This window comes from Mirounga angustirostris, unplaced genomic scaffold (genome assembly GCF_029215605.1).
Source record: "Mirounga angustirostris isolate CCGP_5_RB_7025 unplaced genomic scaffold, mMirAng1.0.hap1 SCAF_3, whole genome shotgun sequence".
Classification (NCBI taxonomy): domain Eukaryota; kingdom Metazoa; phylum Chordata; class Mammalia; order Carnivora; family Phocidae; genus Mirounga; species Mirounga angustirostris.
Window position 1 is genome coordinate 133,042,515 of NW_026991711.1, and position 16,910 is coordinate 133,059,424.

Below are 16,910 nucleotides of genomic sequence, written 5' to 3' on the forward strand. Positions count from 1 at the left end.
TATTGTGTGTAAGTCATACTTCAATTAAAAAACTTAATGGTTTCTGATCATCCTAGAGCTGCCATTTAAGCAGTTGTTATGTGTTGCTGAGTGGAAATGTGGGCACAAGGCAGTTGAGGATCAAAGACTCTTATTTAAAGGGCATACCATTCATGGTTCTTTCAAGAGCCTCTGTCTGTTACCACTGGGAAATACTGATCTCTGTTCATTTGTTCATTCTTTCAGTATCTGTTGAGCACCTGCCCTTTGATAGGGATTATTCTAATCATCATGGAAAAAGAAGTTAGCAAGACAGTCTGAGTCCTTGAGCTAATGTTAGTATTGTTCTTCCCTTCCCTGGGATCATCAGTAGCATAGGAATTTAATTGAATTTAGCTAACATTATTAAATATCTACTATACCAAGACATAGTGACAAATACAGGAGAGGGAACCCATGGTTCTTGCCTCTAAGGATCTTGTAATATGGCAGAGGAGTTAAGATTTCTCTATAAATACTTAGAGTTTGTAATAAATGACAGAAGGTGTCATGCTCAGGAAGAACATGGAAAAGGAATTCAGTGAGGGAAATGAATAAACCTCAGAGAGGTAATATTTAATTTGAACCCTAATAAATGGTATGACATTGATATAGGGGGGATAGTGAAAGCATTCTTAGATGGAGAATACAGAATGGGAAAACTGGAAAAATACAGGGTCTATTTGAGATTACAGAAAGGGAAATCAGAAAATAAAACTGGAAATGTGTTTGGGAAGGACTTGGCTTGCATTAGAGAAACGATGGCTTAATTCCCCTGCATGTCCTCATTGTAAAGATACCTGGTATTTGTTTGGAAGGGGCATCCTTCCTCCTCCCTGACCTCAATCTATAGTCTTTCATCTTATTAACTTAAGTTTCTGACTTTTCTCCATGTCTTCTCTGTGTTCCTTGCCTTTCTTCCATATACTCAAAATGGTGAATGGATGGGAGTTGGGAAGGATAATGGAGAGTCATTTCAATTATCCCCACCCTCAGGCCTCATCCATCTATGAATTGCTGTGAAATTACATCCTCAATCCTTGCACCCAGAGCCTAACCACCAGATATTTACATTACTATTCCTATTAACCCACCACAAGCAACATGATTGCTCAAACCACTCTTCTTCCCCAATTGTCGTGCTTTGTCCTTCTCTGCCTCAACATCCTCACTTTCAAATTCCAGGTAGGTATCATATCTGAGTGTCCTCTCCATTTAGATATTTAACTAGACATTTAACTTTATTTATTTATTTATTTATAATTATTTTTTCATTGAAATGTGATTGACATGCAAAAAAGTTGGACATATTTAATATATACAATTTGATGAGTTTGAAGATAACTGTGTACCCATGAAATCATCACCCATATATGATGCTCTAAACTCCTCTGTCATCTCTAGAAGTTTCCTCTCTCCCTCTTTTTTTTAAGTAGGCCCCACGCCCAGTGAGGAGTCCAACACAGGGCTTGAAGTCATGACACCAAGATCCAGACCTGAGCCGAATTCAAGAGTCAGATGGTTAACCGACAGCCATCCAGGCACCCCTCCCCCTTTTTGATAAGAACATTTGACATAAAATCTACCGTCTTGAAATTTTAAGTGTACAGGTTGCCTGGGTGGGTCAGTAGGTTAAGCATCTGACTCTTGATTTTGGCTCAGGTCACAGTTTCAGGTTTGTGAGATGGAGCCCTATGTTGGGCTCTGCAGTAAGCATGGAGTCTGCTTGAGATTCTCTCTCTCCCGCCGCCTCGGCCCCTCTCCACTGCGTGCGGTCTCTTTAAAAAAAAAATTAAGTGTACAATGTAGTATTGTTAACTATATGCACTGTGCTGTACAGTAGATCTTTAAGACATTTCACATAAGTAAAACTATATATACCTCTCTAATTCCTCTTTCCCTGAGCCTCTAGTAACCACAATTCTTTCCTCCACTTCTACTTATATAAAATAGGATCACATAGTATTTGTTCTTCTGTGTCTGGCTTATTTCATTTAGAATAATGTCTTTAAGTTCACACATTGTAGCAAACAGCAGGATTTCCTTTTTTAAGGCTGAATAGTATTCCATTGTATTTATATACCACATTTTCTTTATCCATTCATCTGTAGATAAACGTTTAAGTTGTTTCCTATTTTCTGTTTTCTTTGCCTTTGTGCATAATACTGCAATTGAGCATGGATATACAGTTATCTCTTTGAGATACTGATTTCAGTTCTTTCAGATAAATACCCAGAAGTGGGGTTGCTGGGTCATATAAGTTTTTGAGAAATCTCTATGCTTTTATCCATAGTGGATATACCAACTTCCAGCAGCAGTGCACAAGGAATCTCTTTCCTCCACATCCTTGCTAACACTTATCTTTTGCTTTTTTTGATAATAACCATCCTAACAGGTATGAGGTGATATCTCGTTGTGGTTTTGATTTGCATTTTCCTGATGGTTAATGATGTGGCGCATCTTTTCATTTACCTTCTCTTTGGGGAAATGTCTATTCAGGTCTTTTGCCCATTTTTAAAATCCGGTCATTTGTGGTTTTTTTGCTATTGAGTTGTAGGTGTTAGTTTGAATACTAACCCTTTATCAGGCATATGATTTATAAATATTTTCTCTCATTCTGTAGGTTGTCTTTTCACTTTGCTGATTATTTCCTTTGCTCTGCAGAAGCTTTCTAGTTTGATGTAGTCCCATTTGTTTATTGTGCTTTTGGTGTCCTAACCAATAAATCATTGCCAAGGGCAATATCAAGAAGCTTTTCCCCTAGATTTTCTTCTAGAAGTTTTATAGTTTTTTCTTCTAGGAGCTTTATAGATTTTCTTCTAGGAGTTTTATAGTTTTAGATCTTATTTTTAAAGATTTAATCCATTTTGAGTTGACTTTTCGAAGGGTCCAATTTCATTTTTTCATATGAATATCCAATTTTCCAAGCACAATTTATTGGAGAGCCTACTCTTTTTCTATTGTGTATTTTTGCCCTATTGATTTATTCTTGAGGCTTCTGCCCTACCTTTCTATAACAACTGCACTGAACACGGTCCCCAGCTTTTCCTCTGATTATCAGCACTTCTGACAAAGACAAAAGTAGGAAAAAAAACAGTCCCCTAGTCTCTATGTTTTTCCACTGCTCCAATTATTCTTGCCCTAAGCAGGCCAGGTACATTTTTATCACTGGATTTACTTAGAATGACCTTCCTCATCTTTATCCAAAGATGATCTTCAGCCCTGATTCTTCACAGATCCCCCTTACCATGGAAAACCTGTAACTTATGGCCCTTTAAATCTCTACTTCAGTGCATCCTGTATTTTGTTTTTTGGTTTTTTTTTTAAAGATTTTTTATTTATTTATCTGAGAGAGAGAATGGGAGACAGAGAGCATGAGAGGGGGAGGATCAGAGGGAGAAGCAGACTCCCTGCCGAGCAGAGAGCCCGATGCGGGACTCGATCCCGGGACTCCAGGATCATGACCTGAGCCGAAGGCAGTTGCTTAACCAACTGAGCCACCCAGGCGCCCCAGTCTGGCTTTTTAAAAGCTCTCCCTAGCACTGATTCCTCCATCACTGTGTAACGAGCCGGAGTGAAGGGCCTCAGTAGACAGAGCACTGGGCTGCCGTCTTACTGCCTCTGGCCTCCAACTGCCAGCGAGTCATTTCTGCCTATAAACAGGAAGGGGGCGGGGGCGCCCGGGGGTCTCAGATGGTTAAGCGTCTGCCTTCGGCTCAGGTCATTGTCCGGGGGTCCTGCAATCGAGCCCCGCATGGGGTTCCCTGCTCAGCGGGGAGTCTGCTCCTCCCTCTCTCTGCTCTTCCCCCCCCCCCCACGGATGCTCTCTCTCCTTCCCTCAAATAAATAGATAATATCTTTTATTTTTTTTTAAAGATTTTATTTATTTATTTGAGAGAGAGAGAGAATGAGAGAGAGAGAGCACATGAGAGGGGGGAGGGTCAGAGGGAGGAGCAGACTCCCCGCCGAGCAGGGAGCCCGATGCGGGACTCGATCCCGGGACTCCAGGATCATGACCTGAGCTGAAGGCAGTCGCTTAACCGACTGAGCCACCCGGGCGCCCCGTATCCTATATTTTGTAAGGTTGTATAGTGTGTATGTAAACTAGCTAGCTTGGTCCCTGAGCCATGGAATGTGTTTGATTAATAGGAGTTGTCATTATTAATATCATACAATATCATTACACCTACTTAAGCAGTAGGCGTCTTCTCTGTGCTCTCTCAAATTTATTTCCATCCAGTTCTAAAAGCAGATCAAGGCAGGACCTCATACTCCGGTGTATTTCCCCATAGTGCTTGATATCCTGCTGAGAATACAGTTAGAGTTTGAGTAATGAAATTAAAGATATGCTACTTTGCTATTTTGAGCAATCTTGTTTTAAAAGTTTGGGGAGGGGCTCCTGGGTGGCTCAGTCAGTTAAGCATCTGACTTCAGCTCAGGTCATGATCTCAGGCTCCATGCTCAGCGGGGAATCTGCTTCCTCTCCCTCTCATTCTCCCTTTGCCCCTCCCTCTGTTCATGTGTGCGCTCTCTCTCTCTCTCTCAAATAAATAAATAGGTAAATAAATAAGTAAATATCTTTTTTAAAAGATTTATTTATTTATTTATTTATTTATTTATTTATTTATTTATTTGACAGAGAGGGAGAGAGAGAGAGCACAAGCAGGGGGGCAGCAGGCAGAGGGAGAGGGAAAAGCAGGCTCCCCACTGAGCAGAGAGCCCGATGCGGGACTCGATTCCAGGACCCTGGGATCATGACCTGAGCCGAAGACAGACGCTTAACTGACTGAGCCACCCAGGCGCCCCGATATCTTTAAAAAAATAAAAAATAAAAAAATAAAAGTTTTGGGGGAAACTACTTAAAAATTAAGGACTGAAATCAAGATTAGAGATTAGCTGAGAATTTTTATCATTTTTTTCATTTGTGGTTACGCTCTCTCCCAACGTAGGGTTGGCTAAAATTAAATAAAATATTAACTTCTAGAGTCAAGGCCCCTATTGCTCAAGGCCATTAACTGGTAATATTCTAAGAATTATCTCTATAGTGACTTGGATACTAGGGGGCATTTAGTAACCACGGCATAAGTAAGCATAGTCTATTCTCTTTGGAAATAGTCCTGTTGTGAGTATCAGCTTCTCCTTTGTGGATGATAAAATACAACAAAGAGTTTCATATTAGGGTGCCTGGTGTTCAGCATCAGCAGACAGATTACATTTGGCCCCAGCCATCCAATACAGAGGGCGGAGGCAATAACTAGACTGTGGTGCTCTGGGTATGTGCGTATGCAGACACCACTGGGACGTGAAGCATGAATCAAGAAGCAGCTCTTTTTTCACTTTGCTCCTAGCCATGGCTCCTCACAACCTAATGTCAATTTTTTTCCCTTAAACTAGTTGTTGAAGCTGTAAAGCAATTGATAAAGTGGTGCTTTACTAATTATCTTCTTTTCATGTGAATTATGAAAACAGGGCCATGTAAAAACAAAATGAATAAATGCCGTGGGTACAATTTGACTTGGGTCCTATTGACCTAATTTATAAGATCCTAGGCAGGGAAATGATTTCCCACTTGCTTCTCCTTGTTAACCAGTCCTTTAACCCCAGAGAACAGACTCCTCTGGTTGATTTCTGTGTAGCACAATAAGTGTTGATAAGCATGGAATGTGGTCAGCAGAGACTGGCAAAATTCAGATTACCAAACAATGCCACAAAGAAAAACACAGTTCTACAGATTACTTATGTAACTTAAATAGCCCTTTAGATGAGAGATAGAAGTTAAAAACAGAATTTAGATTTTGATACTGGTTGATTATTATGATCATCTCTTGTTAAGATGTGACATTCATTTATTCATCCATTTAATAAATAGATGGTTGTGATATGAAATTGGCTTTCTAAAAAAATAGGCATCATATAATATTATTTTACAAATTTTTGCCTAATAGCCATTTTTAGATGTCATGTTGGAAGTTATTCTTTCCCCTTTATAAGTTTCTCCTGACATATACTTGTATTAAAAAACACACACACTAAATATAACATTGAGGTTTTATCTTCATGTGTTGAATGTGGAAATTATAGGCCAAGAACTTGATAGAAGTTCAAAATGGACTCCCTCTGAATAATAGAAAAATTGTCATTGTTAGAAAAAGTACTGGTTTCTAGTTCCATTAATTTTAAATCTATTTTGCCTGCTAAGAAAAAGAATTTTATTTAGTAGTTAATAGTTTAGCAGTGAATAGTTATACCTGACTGTTGCTAGTTCAAACCTTTAAGCACAGATAAAATAGACTTTAGATACTGGTAGTAGCTTCTTATGTTATTTTAAGACTTTTTTGTTATTTGTACTGCAGTATATTTAGGATGTCCTTGCCATTTTCCACATTGTGTTGTCATAGCATTTGTTTCAAGGAAGTGATGTTCTAGTAGGTTATTTCATCCTTCTAAAATGCATGACATCCTGCTAATTACCAAGTTCAAAGAGAAAATGTTCCAGGAGTGGTCCTCAAACTTGAATCAACCGGAGGGCTTGTTCAATTATGGATAGCTGGGTGTTCTCCCCCAGAGCGTTGATTCAGTAATTTTGGATGAGGCCTGAATGTTTGCATTTTACCATGTACCCAGGTGGTGATGATGGTGATGCTGCTCCAGGAACCTCACTTTGAGAACTACTGTGTTATATTTAGTACGGTGCCCAGAAAGGCTAAATACTCACTTAACACATGTGTTAGTTTTCTGTGGCTGCTGTAACCCACAAACTTAGTGGCTTATAACAACACAAATTTATTCGTTTACACTTCTGGAGGTCAGAAATGCAAAATCAGTTTTGCTGGGCTAAAGTCAAGGTACTGGCAGAACAGGTTCCTTCAGGAGGCTGTAGGGGAGAATTTGTTTCCTTGCATTTTCAGCTCCTGGTGGCTGCCATGTTCCTTGGCTGGTGGCCTCTCCTTCCATCTTCAGAGCTCATCACTCCAGTCTCTGCTTCTGTCATCATGTCACTTTCTCCCTTTCTGTTGTCAAATCTCCCTCTGTCTCCCTCTTTTCAAGACACTTGTCATTATAGTTAGGGCCCATCTGGATAAACCAGGATAACTTCCCCAATCCAAGATCTTTACCTTAATCACATCTTCAGGTTGCTTTTTGCCATATAAGGTGACATCCCCAAATCTCAGGCATTAGGACTTGGGTATTTTTGGAAGCCATTATTCAGCTTACCATACTATGAAAATGTACTCATCTATCTTGGTCTCTTGGTCTCTCAGAAGACCTTCACTAGCATATCCAGGGAGAACTACCATTTGGCACATCTAAAGTTGGAGTCACTTTGGGTTGCCTCTCATATGAACCTGGAGATGATTAGCAGGTGGTAAACACACCTGCTTTTGCAATAAATATTCATGGAAAACCAGGATAACACAACATCTGAAGGTTTTCTCTAGGAAGGCCACATATTCCTCATCCTTAAAGAGCTTACAGGTTAATACAAGATGTGACTTGCTCACAAATACATTTAGCATCTGGCAGCACATGACAAAAGTCCTGTAATAGTGGTACAGGTAGACCTCTAAGATTAAAGAAGGAGGAAGAACTATGACAAGATGCTCAGGGAGGACTGAACTAAGGATGTGGTTTTGAGGATGAAAGATGAAGGACCTTCAGCTGATGACGATGGGCAAAGGTGGTGAAGGGACGAACAGTGTTGGGAAAGAATAGAAAGTAGTAAGGCTGGAACTGTGTGTGTGTATGTGTGTACATGTTTGTGTTTGGGGGCAGGAGAGGAGGGGAGACAGCAAGCCTGATGACGACAAGAGACAGATGGGGCAGGTGGGTGAAGGTCATGATTCCCAGGTCAAGAACTTGGCTCCTGTTGAGTAAGAAAGAACAGAGGTGACAGACAACAGAACTAGAGCTGGAGCAGCGTGAGGAATAAATTAGAAGCAGTAATGACAGGACGGGTGCCTGGGTGGCTCAGTTGGTTGGGTGACTGCCTTCGGCTCGGGTCATGATCCTGGAGTCCCGGGATCGAGTCCCATATCGGGCTCCCTGCTCAGCGGGGAGTCTGCTTCTCCCTCTGACCCTCCCCCCTCTCATGTGCTTTCTCTCTCTCTCAAATAAATAAATAAAGTCTTAAAAAAAAAAAAAGAAGCAGTAATGACAGGTGGCAAGGGGATCTGTGTTGGCCACTGCAGTAGTCCTGATGTCCGGCGTCCATGGCATTGGTCCATATGCTGGTGGAAACTGGCTCTTGCATATCAGTTGTGGATTTTTGTGTCAGGTGTGCCCCAGAAAGTTGGCAGGTCAGTTTCAGACAGGTAAAGCATTTCCTGCTTGTTGTGAAGGTTTATCCAGTACTGAAGAGGTAATGTTGAATTTTTTAAAAGGGAAAGGAGGAGACAGGCAGGATGTTTTTGGTGTATTTAAAAGTTACTTCTAAAAGAGGGGGGAAAAGTGAAAGTTTAAAAAGATTTCTACTTCCAGAAGAATGACTACTTATTACCTGGCAAAAAAATGTGGCTGTTTTTTTTTTGTTATGTTTTTCATAGGGGTAGAAAGAACTTTTTTTTTTTCCATTTAGAGTCATTCACTTAGCACGAGGGGAAAAAAATTCAAGGGATATACAGATTTTAATGAAGATGATGAATACTTTTTTTTTTTTGAAGAGACAAAAACTGCTCCTTACTTTTTAAAAAATGTTATACTTGGTACATAATACAAATAATTTTAAGATATACTTCAGTTGTTTTGCTACTACCAGAGCAGATACAAAAAAGAAAAAATATATACTTCGGTTGTGTGATATTTAGAGAAGAGAAGGCAGCTGACTTTTAGGGGATGAGAAGGAAGGATATTTCAGCCATGGCACCCACCCACTTCCTCAGCCTGCTCCATGTGCTGGTCTGTGCTCAGTGCTGGACTGTGGTATTTAATTGATTTTCTCCCTGCCCTCTGAGGTTGGTATTATTACCCCATTTAAAAGAGAGAGGAAACCATCTCAAAGAGGTTAAGTAACCTTACTTGGCAGAGCTGGCTTTCACCCCCAGGTAGTGTGATTGTTTTCCCACATTCATCACTGTTAAATGTCCTCACAGTAAAAATAGTCCATCCAGGGCACCTGGGTGGCTCAGTCGTTAAGCGTCTGCCTTCTGCTCAGGTCATGATCCCAGGGTCCTGGAATCGAGCCCCACATCAGGCTCTCTGCTCAGTGGGAAGCCTGCTTCTCTCTCTCCCACTCCCCCTGCTTGTGTTCCCTCTCTCGATGTGTCTCTCTTTGTCAAATAAATAAATAAAATCTTAAAAAAAGAAAAAAATAGTCCATCCCAATGTTTGGTCAGATCTAAAAAGCAAACCAATTCACTGATATTACATTATGTCATCATGTGGATATTTTATGGCAAAGAAGGATGGGAGAGAAATGACAAGTGCAAGAATATTTTTAAAGTGTTTAATTTCTACGAAAATTATATAAGCATATGGTTTCCAGAAATCCTATTTTTGTATTTTTCAACAGATAAAAGCATTTAACTTACTGTACTAGAAAGTAGAACATTTCACTTTGTAACGGGAGACATCTGCTTTTTGGCCCCAGTAACAAATCGTTTGTTTGCCCGTGGTAGACAAAAATGATGTCAGCCCTTCCTGACCTGCCTAACTCTTGCCAATCACATAAGTCTTTGTTCAAGCTTCAGCTCTCTTTCCTTCCCCTGCCTCTTCCCATGCCTCAGCTCCCTCTGGGCTGTCCATCCTATCTCTGCCTCCCCCACCCATTGTGCCCTCTACCCCATTGGTGGATGCTGACGAGCTCAATTGCTGTACCTGTCACACGGTTACCTATGTGTTGCCCAGACTTACTGTCAGTGCCTCCAGGTTGGTTCCTGAAAACAAATACTGATTAAAGAGTTGTCGAACAGTTCTGTTCTTTGTCCAGGAGGTGGATGGCCGTGCTACGTTAAGTAAGGTGTATGGAGAAATGAGACAAAATTTCAAAAACAGAGAAGGGAAAAAAAGAAATGGGAAGGGGGACATTCTTTAATTTTCTTTTTTTTTTTTTTTTTGAATTTTAAATCATTCGTTTTATTTTTCTGTACTGGAAATTTTATGTTTACTTAAAACCTTACAGTATAACAGAAACAGACGTATCAACCCATTGTGCCTCTGTATAAACAAATATTTTCAGAGTTTACTCCTGGTATTTTCTTCAAATTACTCCACAAAACTAACTGCTTTGAGAGAACGTTTTGCACTAGATTGATGATTTAAAAACAAGCTCAAAACCGACATGAAAACAAAGAATTTTCCTCTCTTTCAGGACAAATGTTTTATATGAAGTTATCCTCTTCAAACACCTTTGGTCTTAATTCTGGGTGAACCAGGATGGTTGCTTCCTGTCTCATTCAATGATTCTCTTACTGCGATCTTGTTCAGACGCTGCCTCTCCTGTGTGTAGCACCACAGTCTCCACGGAAGGAACCTTAAAAGGGCCCCCTTCTTGTTGCCCTATCTGTCTTCTGATTTCTGCAGTCTCCTTGCACACCTTCTCATAGCAATAGCCACAAAGGACGTGTTTCAGTTTCAGGTGACCACATTCAGGACAAGCGTCAATATTGTTCTTTAATAAGCTTCTGAGGGTTTCTTCCCCTACAGGGGTTAACTTCAATGCTGCGTCTGTTCTTAGGAGCTGCCATCCAAAAGATACTATCGGAAAGGCTGAAAATCTCCTTACTTCCATTGGTATCATTTGCTGGTTCTGTAAATATAGCTGGACCTTGGACTGCTAATGCTGGTCCCCACGGAGGATTGGGAAAACCTGGTCTGCTCTGCTGAAGTTTCCACTATAGTAGTTCCCAACAGCTCTGGAGGAGTCCCTGGGCTGCCGGCTACGGTGGGACGACAAGCGCCAGCATGGCCGATGCCATCTTCCTCACCCGAAGACCCCATTCTTTAATGTTTAAAAAAGGAGTTGCAGTTCCACATCCTAATGTTTTCTCTGTAGTTGTTTGCTTGTTCCAGGTTTCATTCTGACATTAGGGGAGTCGATGGTAAAGGCCAAAGAAACATCTGTCCATTTTGGTAGGATAAGATTCATCTTGATTTTCCATTTTCTTCCCTGCAGGCGTCAGCTTTGGTATCTCATGAGGGGAAGGGAGGTACAGGAGTCACACATGCCAAGGAGTGTCCGGTCGTCCTAGTAAAGGAGCACTCTCCACTCTATTACCACGTCTGTCTGTTCACCATCAAATCCCTGGCAGAGCTGGTTTGTTTATTTCTCTAGTCTTCCCTCCCGCTCTGACCACTGAGAATGGCTCATCAGTTGTTAATTCCTTTTCATTTCCTTGGCTCTACCAACAAATACCAATGCCATCCGTAAATGAAATAGCCTAACTCCTGAAGCATTTAAGTCAACACCCAATTAATTCATAGAGAGATCCTGGGGCAATTTAAAATATCTTTCCCCCCTTGTCTATTTATTCCATTCCAGAGGCAGTATCCAGTTGCTTTGGTCTACCTCATCTGACTTCCAGTGATTTTTTTGGGCGAGGGTTTGCTGGAAGTTTACTTACTAGGTCTGTGCTGATGGTAGCTACATGGTGCATTATTGTGACCCTTCTGGTTACCACGAAAATCTCTTTCACGGGATCTCTGGACAGTTTTGAATGTGTGTTTTTATTTTTCCTGGTACCAAATAAGGTCATCTTTGTAAAAACATTAGCAGTCGTTCATTGCTTCATATCCCATTTTTGTCAGGGTCACTCTTCTTGAACACCATAGGTAACAATACTTTCCTTCTGCTTTGGGGTTTGTGGCAACCCTGTGGATTGGGTAGAGGTGACATGGGTGGGCATGACTGAGGCGTGGCTGGAGGAGCTGGGGTGGTAAGAGAAAGGAAAGTGAGGATATGGGGGAGAAAGGTTTTTGTTTGTAAAGGACGGGGAGGTCTTCCTGGGAGGCACGTGTACTCCTTGTGGTAGGTCTCCTCAAGCGCTGAGCTGCCGAGAATCAGACTCACTAAACTACTTACCCTTAGCAATGCTGAGAGACTAAAGAGAAGTCGGGCTTCTGATACTTTACGGTGAGACCTGTTGCAGCAGTGCGGGTTTGTACAATTCCCAGCTCCGTTTCCAACAAAGATTTTGAGTCTTACGAAGATAGCCCTTTCTCTTCCTCCTCTTAAGGAGAATCTGTGAGGGCCATATGATATGTTTCTCTTCCACAGCCATTCACACTCATGTTAAATATCTCCTCCATCACCTTTGGGACAACATGAAATTAGTTCTGTGAATTACAGGGAAGAAGAAAGAAGGAAATAACTTGTGCAGGGTTTTTAAAGTAACTTTAATATGAGTTCAGTCTAACATATCTAAGCCCTCATCCTGTTTCCAAATAAGTGTCTTTTGAAAGAATGACTAATATCCCAGTTATCAGGCAGTTCATAAAACAAAGCCCTGCTCCTCTAAGGATTGATTATTTATTAGCTGGTGAAACATTTTTGTGTGGTATGTTGTTGCTTCCAAGTCTCCTTCTCCTACAGTATCTCATTTTACTTTTCTGTAGCTTCACAACAAGCCTCATATAATTAGACCTTGTGAAAGACCTGTTAAAAAAGTAGCTGTAAGTGACTGCAATTTGCAGTCACATTTGCTGACAGGCAGTGATGATGCTAATGACATAAGAGAACTTGGTTCAAGGAAACCGGTCATTAGGGTCACTAGTTGATCCTTGGCCAGAAGCTTCATTAATAGGAAAATTGTCACTCTCTGCTGCCAGACGGACCTCAGGATTTTTGCCTCTGTTCAGGTTGATAATCAAAACGTTGCCTCTAAAAATGGAATACCATCTAATGATTAGGAGCAAATTTATGAATAACTCTAATAAATTTAATTTTAAGAACTGTTAGTTTAGTAACTAATTTATTGCTTGATTATAGGAATTAGGTCATGTAGCCATTATCTGAGCTCGGGTCCTTTATTTTCAACAGAAACTCAAGCATGTTTAATAAACTACATAACTCATTAATAGTCTTTAAGTCCTAAGTCCTTACCTACTAAATGAACAGGTTGAGATACTAAGAAAAGAGAAAAAAATGAATTGCTAAGTGTTTTTTTAGCCATCCTTATATTAGTTGTATTTCAAGTTTAAATAGATGTGAACATTTACAAAGAGCTAAAATGATGAGTAAGGTTACCAAACAAATAAATGAGTAAAATAACAACAAAAAAACCACCCCAATTTATTATTACATAAACAACAGCAAAAATATCCTAGGAAACCTGGCTTTCCCCTCCCCTCCCACCCATTAAAAAGCACATAGGGAGCCTCCTGGGTCTGTCTTAAAAGTATCACACTGTCCCTATTGCTCTGTCTCACAAACACACAGACACACATTCTTTCACATTCATTCAGTTTCATTCCTTTTAAGAGTAAATGAAAAGTCTTTTGGAAAGATAACTAGGATACCTGTTTTAATTCTGTGGCCGGGTGACTGTGTTCTTTTTTCCCACCTGATATTGACAGTATCCATAGACATCTTGGTCCAACAATCAGCCTTTATATGTGATGTATATTCAGATACGTGGAGTGACTTACATGAAGTCTGACTTCTTTAAAGGTAGCATGCAAAAGCATAATCAGGTTGTTGGAAGTAAGATAAATATGAAAGAATGTTTTTAACAGTATTTTTGTTAGAGTTAAAATCATTTAAAGGTTTGTGAATCCCTCAGAAAAATAATAAAACCTACTAAATGTTCTGTTTATAAATGACTGTTTTTCCAGTGAAACCCTAAGAGATTTAAACCCTAGGATGGCACCCCACGGGGCTCACCACAGCTACCATTTCCAGTGGCTGATCCACGTTATTGATGGAATACATTTTCAACTAGATGGATTTGACACAGATAACAGCCATCTTGACTGCATCAGGGAACTATTCATAAAACAAGGCCATTCCTGTGCAGGTGGAATTTTTTTTTCCTTGCAATACAAAGAAGGATTATAGTTCTCCTTTGAAAGAGAATATTTAAAAACCTGTCTTAAAATTTTATGGCCTGAGGACATTTTGTGGTAGGCTACCCTACTTTAATTGTCTTAAATATTTGTGAGTTATTGTTTTCAATTACTTCTTATGTCCTTAGGTTTATCAACTACACATGACTGTTTTAAAATCTTCCTCACTGTTATTTGGCTTCCCTAGTTTTATCACCAATCTAGGATATCTCTTCTGTGGACTACTGCACAGAAAAGTGGTATCTTCTGCCAGAAAAGCTAATAACTGTGACCCTAGAATTCTGCCAAAACCAATAAGTGAATTGGAACTTACAAATCCCTGCCTTAGCAATATGTCCTGGGACGTGGAAAATATTTCTCTTTAGTAAATAGTTAGAAGATCATCTGCTTCGAAGTGATTGTTAGATGGCCTTTTTTGGCACCATGTGAATGTTGGAAAGAAAAGATACTGGGACGAGATGATTCTCATTATCAGCCGTTCTGTAATGCATTTTCCTTAATATATCTTCCTAATGAATTTTAGAGTTGAAAACCTTTGGTTTTAAATTATTAAGCACTTAAACTAATAAACCCAGACTCTTCATGTATCTCAGGAATCCAAAGATATCAGAGCCTAGGGAAAGAAATTACAATTTGATATGGTAATATCATATAGAATGTTAAAAATGATTTAATTGGATTTTGGTTTTAATCATTGGAATAGTGTTGCTAAAGTCAAGGTTATAGGTACAATCTATTGTAATGGTCTATGAGTGGTACATTTTCAAAATGTATGCCATAACTCACAAGGCAAGACATATAGAGGCATATGAATGAATCATGGTGGCCACACCAGTGCAAAACCAGCTCTAAGAATGCTCTGGCCATCAGTTAGTGGTAGAATTTTGTGTGGAAGTCTATTTTATGTCATGACATTTCAATTTTTGTTAATTGAAGATGGGTATTAAGCTCATGCTTTTATAGAACACATTTACTTTTACAAAGCACAAACTATATATTCTTAATGATAATCTCAAGAACTCTGTGGTAGATGAAGTGTCTGAAGGCCAGGGAAGTTGATGTGACCATGGTTCATTCTTCACACATTCTGAGCCCAACCAGGGTTTTAACTTAAGCCTGTTATATCCTAAGTTAGGTGTTACATGCTGCTAGACAGCAGCCATGCACGCCTAATAATCAGGACAGTGCACATTTTGGCCTCCAAGAGGAAAGTACCATGTGTGCGTGTAGGCTTCTTGGGTTTTAGTCTAATCAAGGTTGATAGACCTTTCCTTCTAAATAGATCCTACAGTGTTAGCAAGAGAGATTCTGCCTTGATGGTGGCTGCCATTTATTCCAAAGATGATGATACTACTCATACTGAATTGACTTGTGTACAGAGTGAGAAACATATGGAAGTTTTAAAGGGATAAATGCACATTTAGAAGTTTCCAACAAAGAAAATTCTCAGGTGCCTGGGTTTAGAATGGAGTTTGGGATTCTGTATAGTATTTTCTTCCTACATAGTGTGTGTGTTTTCATGATAGACCCTTAACTCCTCTGGCTTTGGAGTTCTCCTTTTGTAGCAGGTGAAAGACCTGGAGCTATGATTATATATACATTACAAAAAAAAAAAAAGAACATGTCTCAGCCTGGAAAACATTAAGTTTTCAGAATTGATAAAATGTAAAATGAAAAGAAAACTCAAAAGTACATAGAGTCAAAGTTGAGAAAAATAAGACCGAAGAGGCAAAATTCCAAGAACTTCTAGAGGTACAAGAGTTCTTTCGAAGCTATACAGCCACTTATTTCACCTGTTCACCTATTTTACTGTTGCTGACCAGGTGTCAGTACTTCCTTGTATATGCTTGGATAGCTTATCACAGTACTGTGAACTTCTAGAAAAATCTGTGAGCTATTTATATTTCATACATTAAGATAACTGAAGAAGAATTTAGAATTATACTCATTAAAGAGTTTTCATTACTCCTCAGTTTATGCTTGATCCCTTGTGATAACTGAATGTACTTTCTAAGTGGAAATGTCAGGTCATTGGCAGAGGCATGGACTAGTTGGTAATTTCGCTAGAGAAGCTGTTCTGAACTTCACCATGGTGGGCAAGCTGTATCATAAACTAGTGTTTATGCTAATGGAGAAAGAAATTTTGATAATACCTTCTCATTTCATCACTTCAGTAGCTCATGTTAAAGTACCAAAAGAGTATGTATGGTATGTCTGATGTGTTCAGACAGAGCAAATTGGTAAACATGAAATAGAGGACAAAGGGGAAACCAACGAGAAAAGAAGGGAATTGCCTTATAAATGTTTTCATGAATTGTTAGCAGGACTGACTGCTTTCCAAGGGGTTTACTTTAAGCCTGATAGGATAGATCAGCACATCCAGCTTGGCATGTGTTTGTGAGGGCAATTCATTTCTACTCACTTCAAATTGTGGGCTTTTTCCTTTAGTATATTGTACATTACATCTAAATGTTACATAATCTGTTTGCCTGACAAATACAAATGTCGATTACTCAGACCAAGCAGGACTGACTGCTTTCATCTTAATGTGATGGAACATATTCATCATATTTTCTAAGAAATAACCTGGCAGTGTTTCCTCTTATTCATATCAGAGGGTAAGTCATCCTCTCTGGCCTCTGCTCAGTACTAGGCTCCTGTACCCCACACAGAAGAGGAAACTCTTTGCTGAGGCTTAGGAGTCTGAACTTTCAGGCAAGAACCACTGTCCCCAGTATTGGGCATGTTCAGCCTATTAAGGGCTTAGGTGAGAAAAAAATTCAAGGATGATGGTGTAAATAGCTACACAGAGTGAGTGTTTATCTCTTTGCCTGGCACAGTGCTAAAATTTGTGTAAGTAATCATTTATTTCTCATAAAATCCTCTGGGCAAAT

General features: G+C 39.7%; 1 protein-coding gene and 1 pseudogene across 4 annotated transcripts in view; one reads left to right on the forward strand and one right to left on the reverse strand.

Annotated features, from left to right (window-relative positions):
- CERS6 (ceramide synthase 6) overlaps positions 1-16,910 on the forward strand; it is a 309,186-nt gene that overhangs the window by 180,810 nt on the left and 111,466 nt on the right. The window lies entirely within an intron of this gene.
- On the reverse strand, positions 10,076-10,931 carry LOC123839329 (large ribosomal subunit protein bL32m-like; annotated as a pseudogene).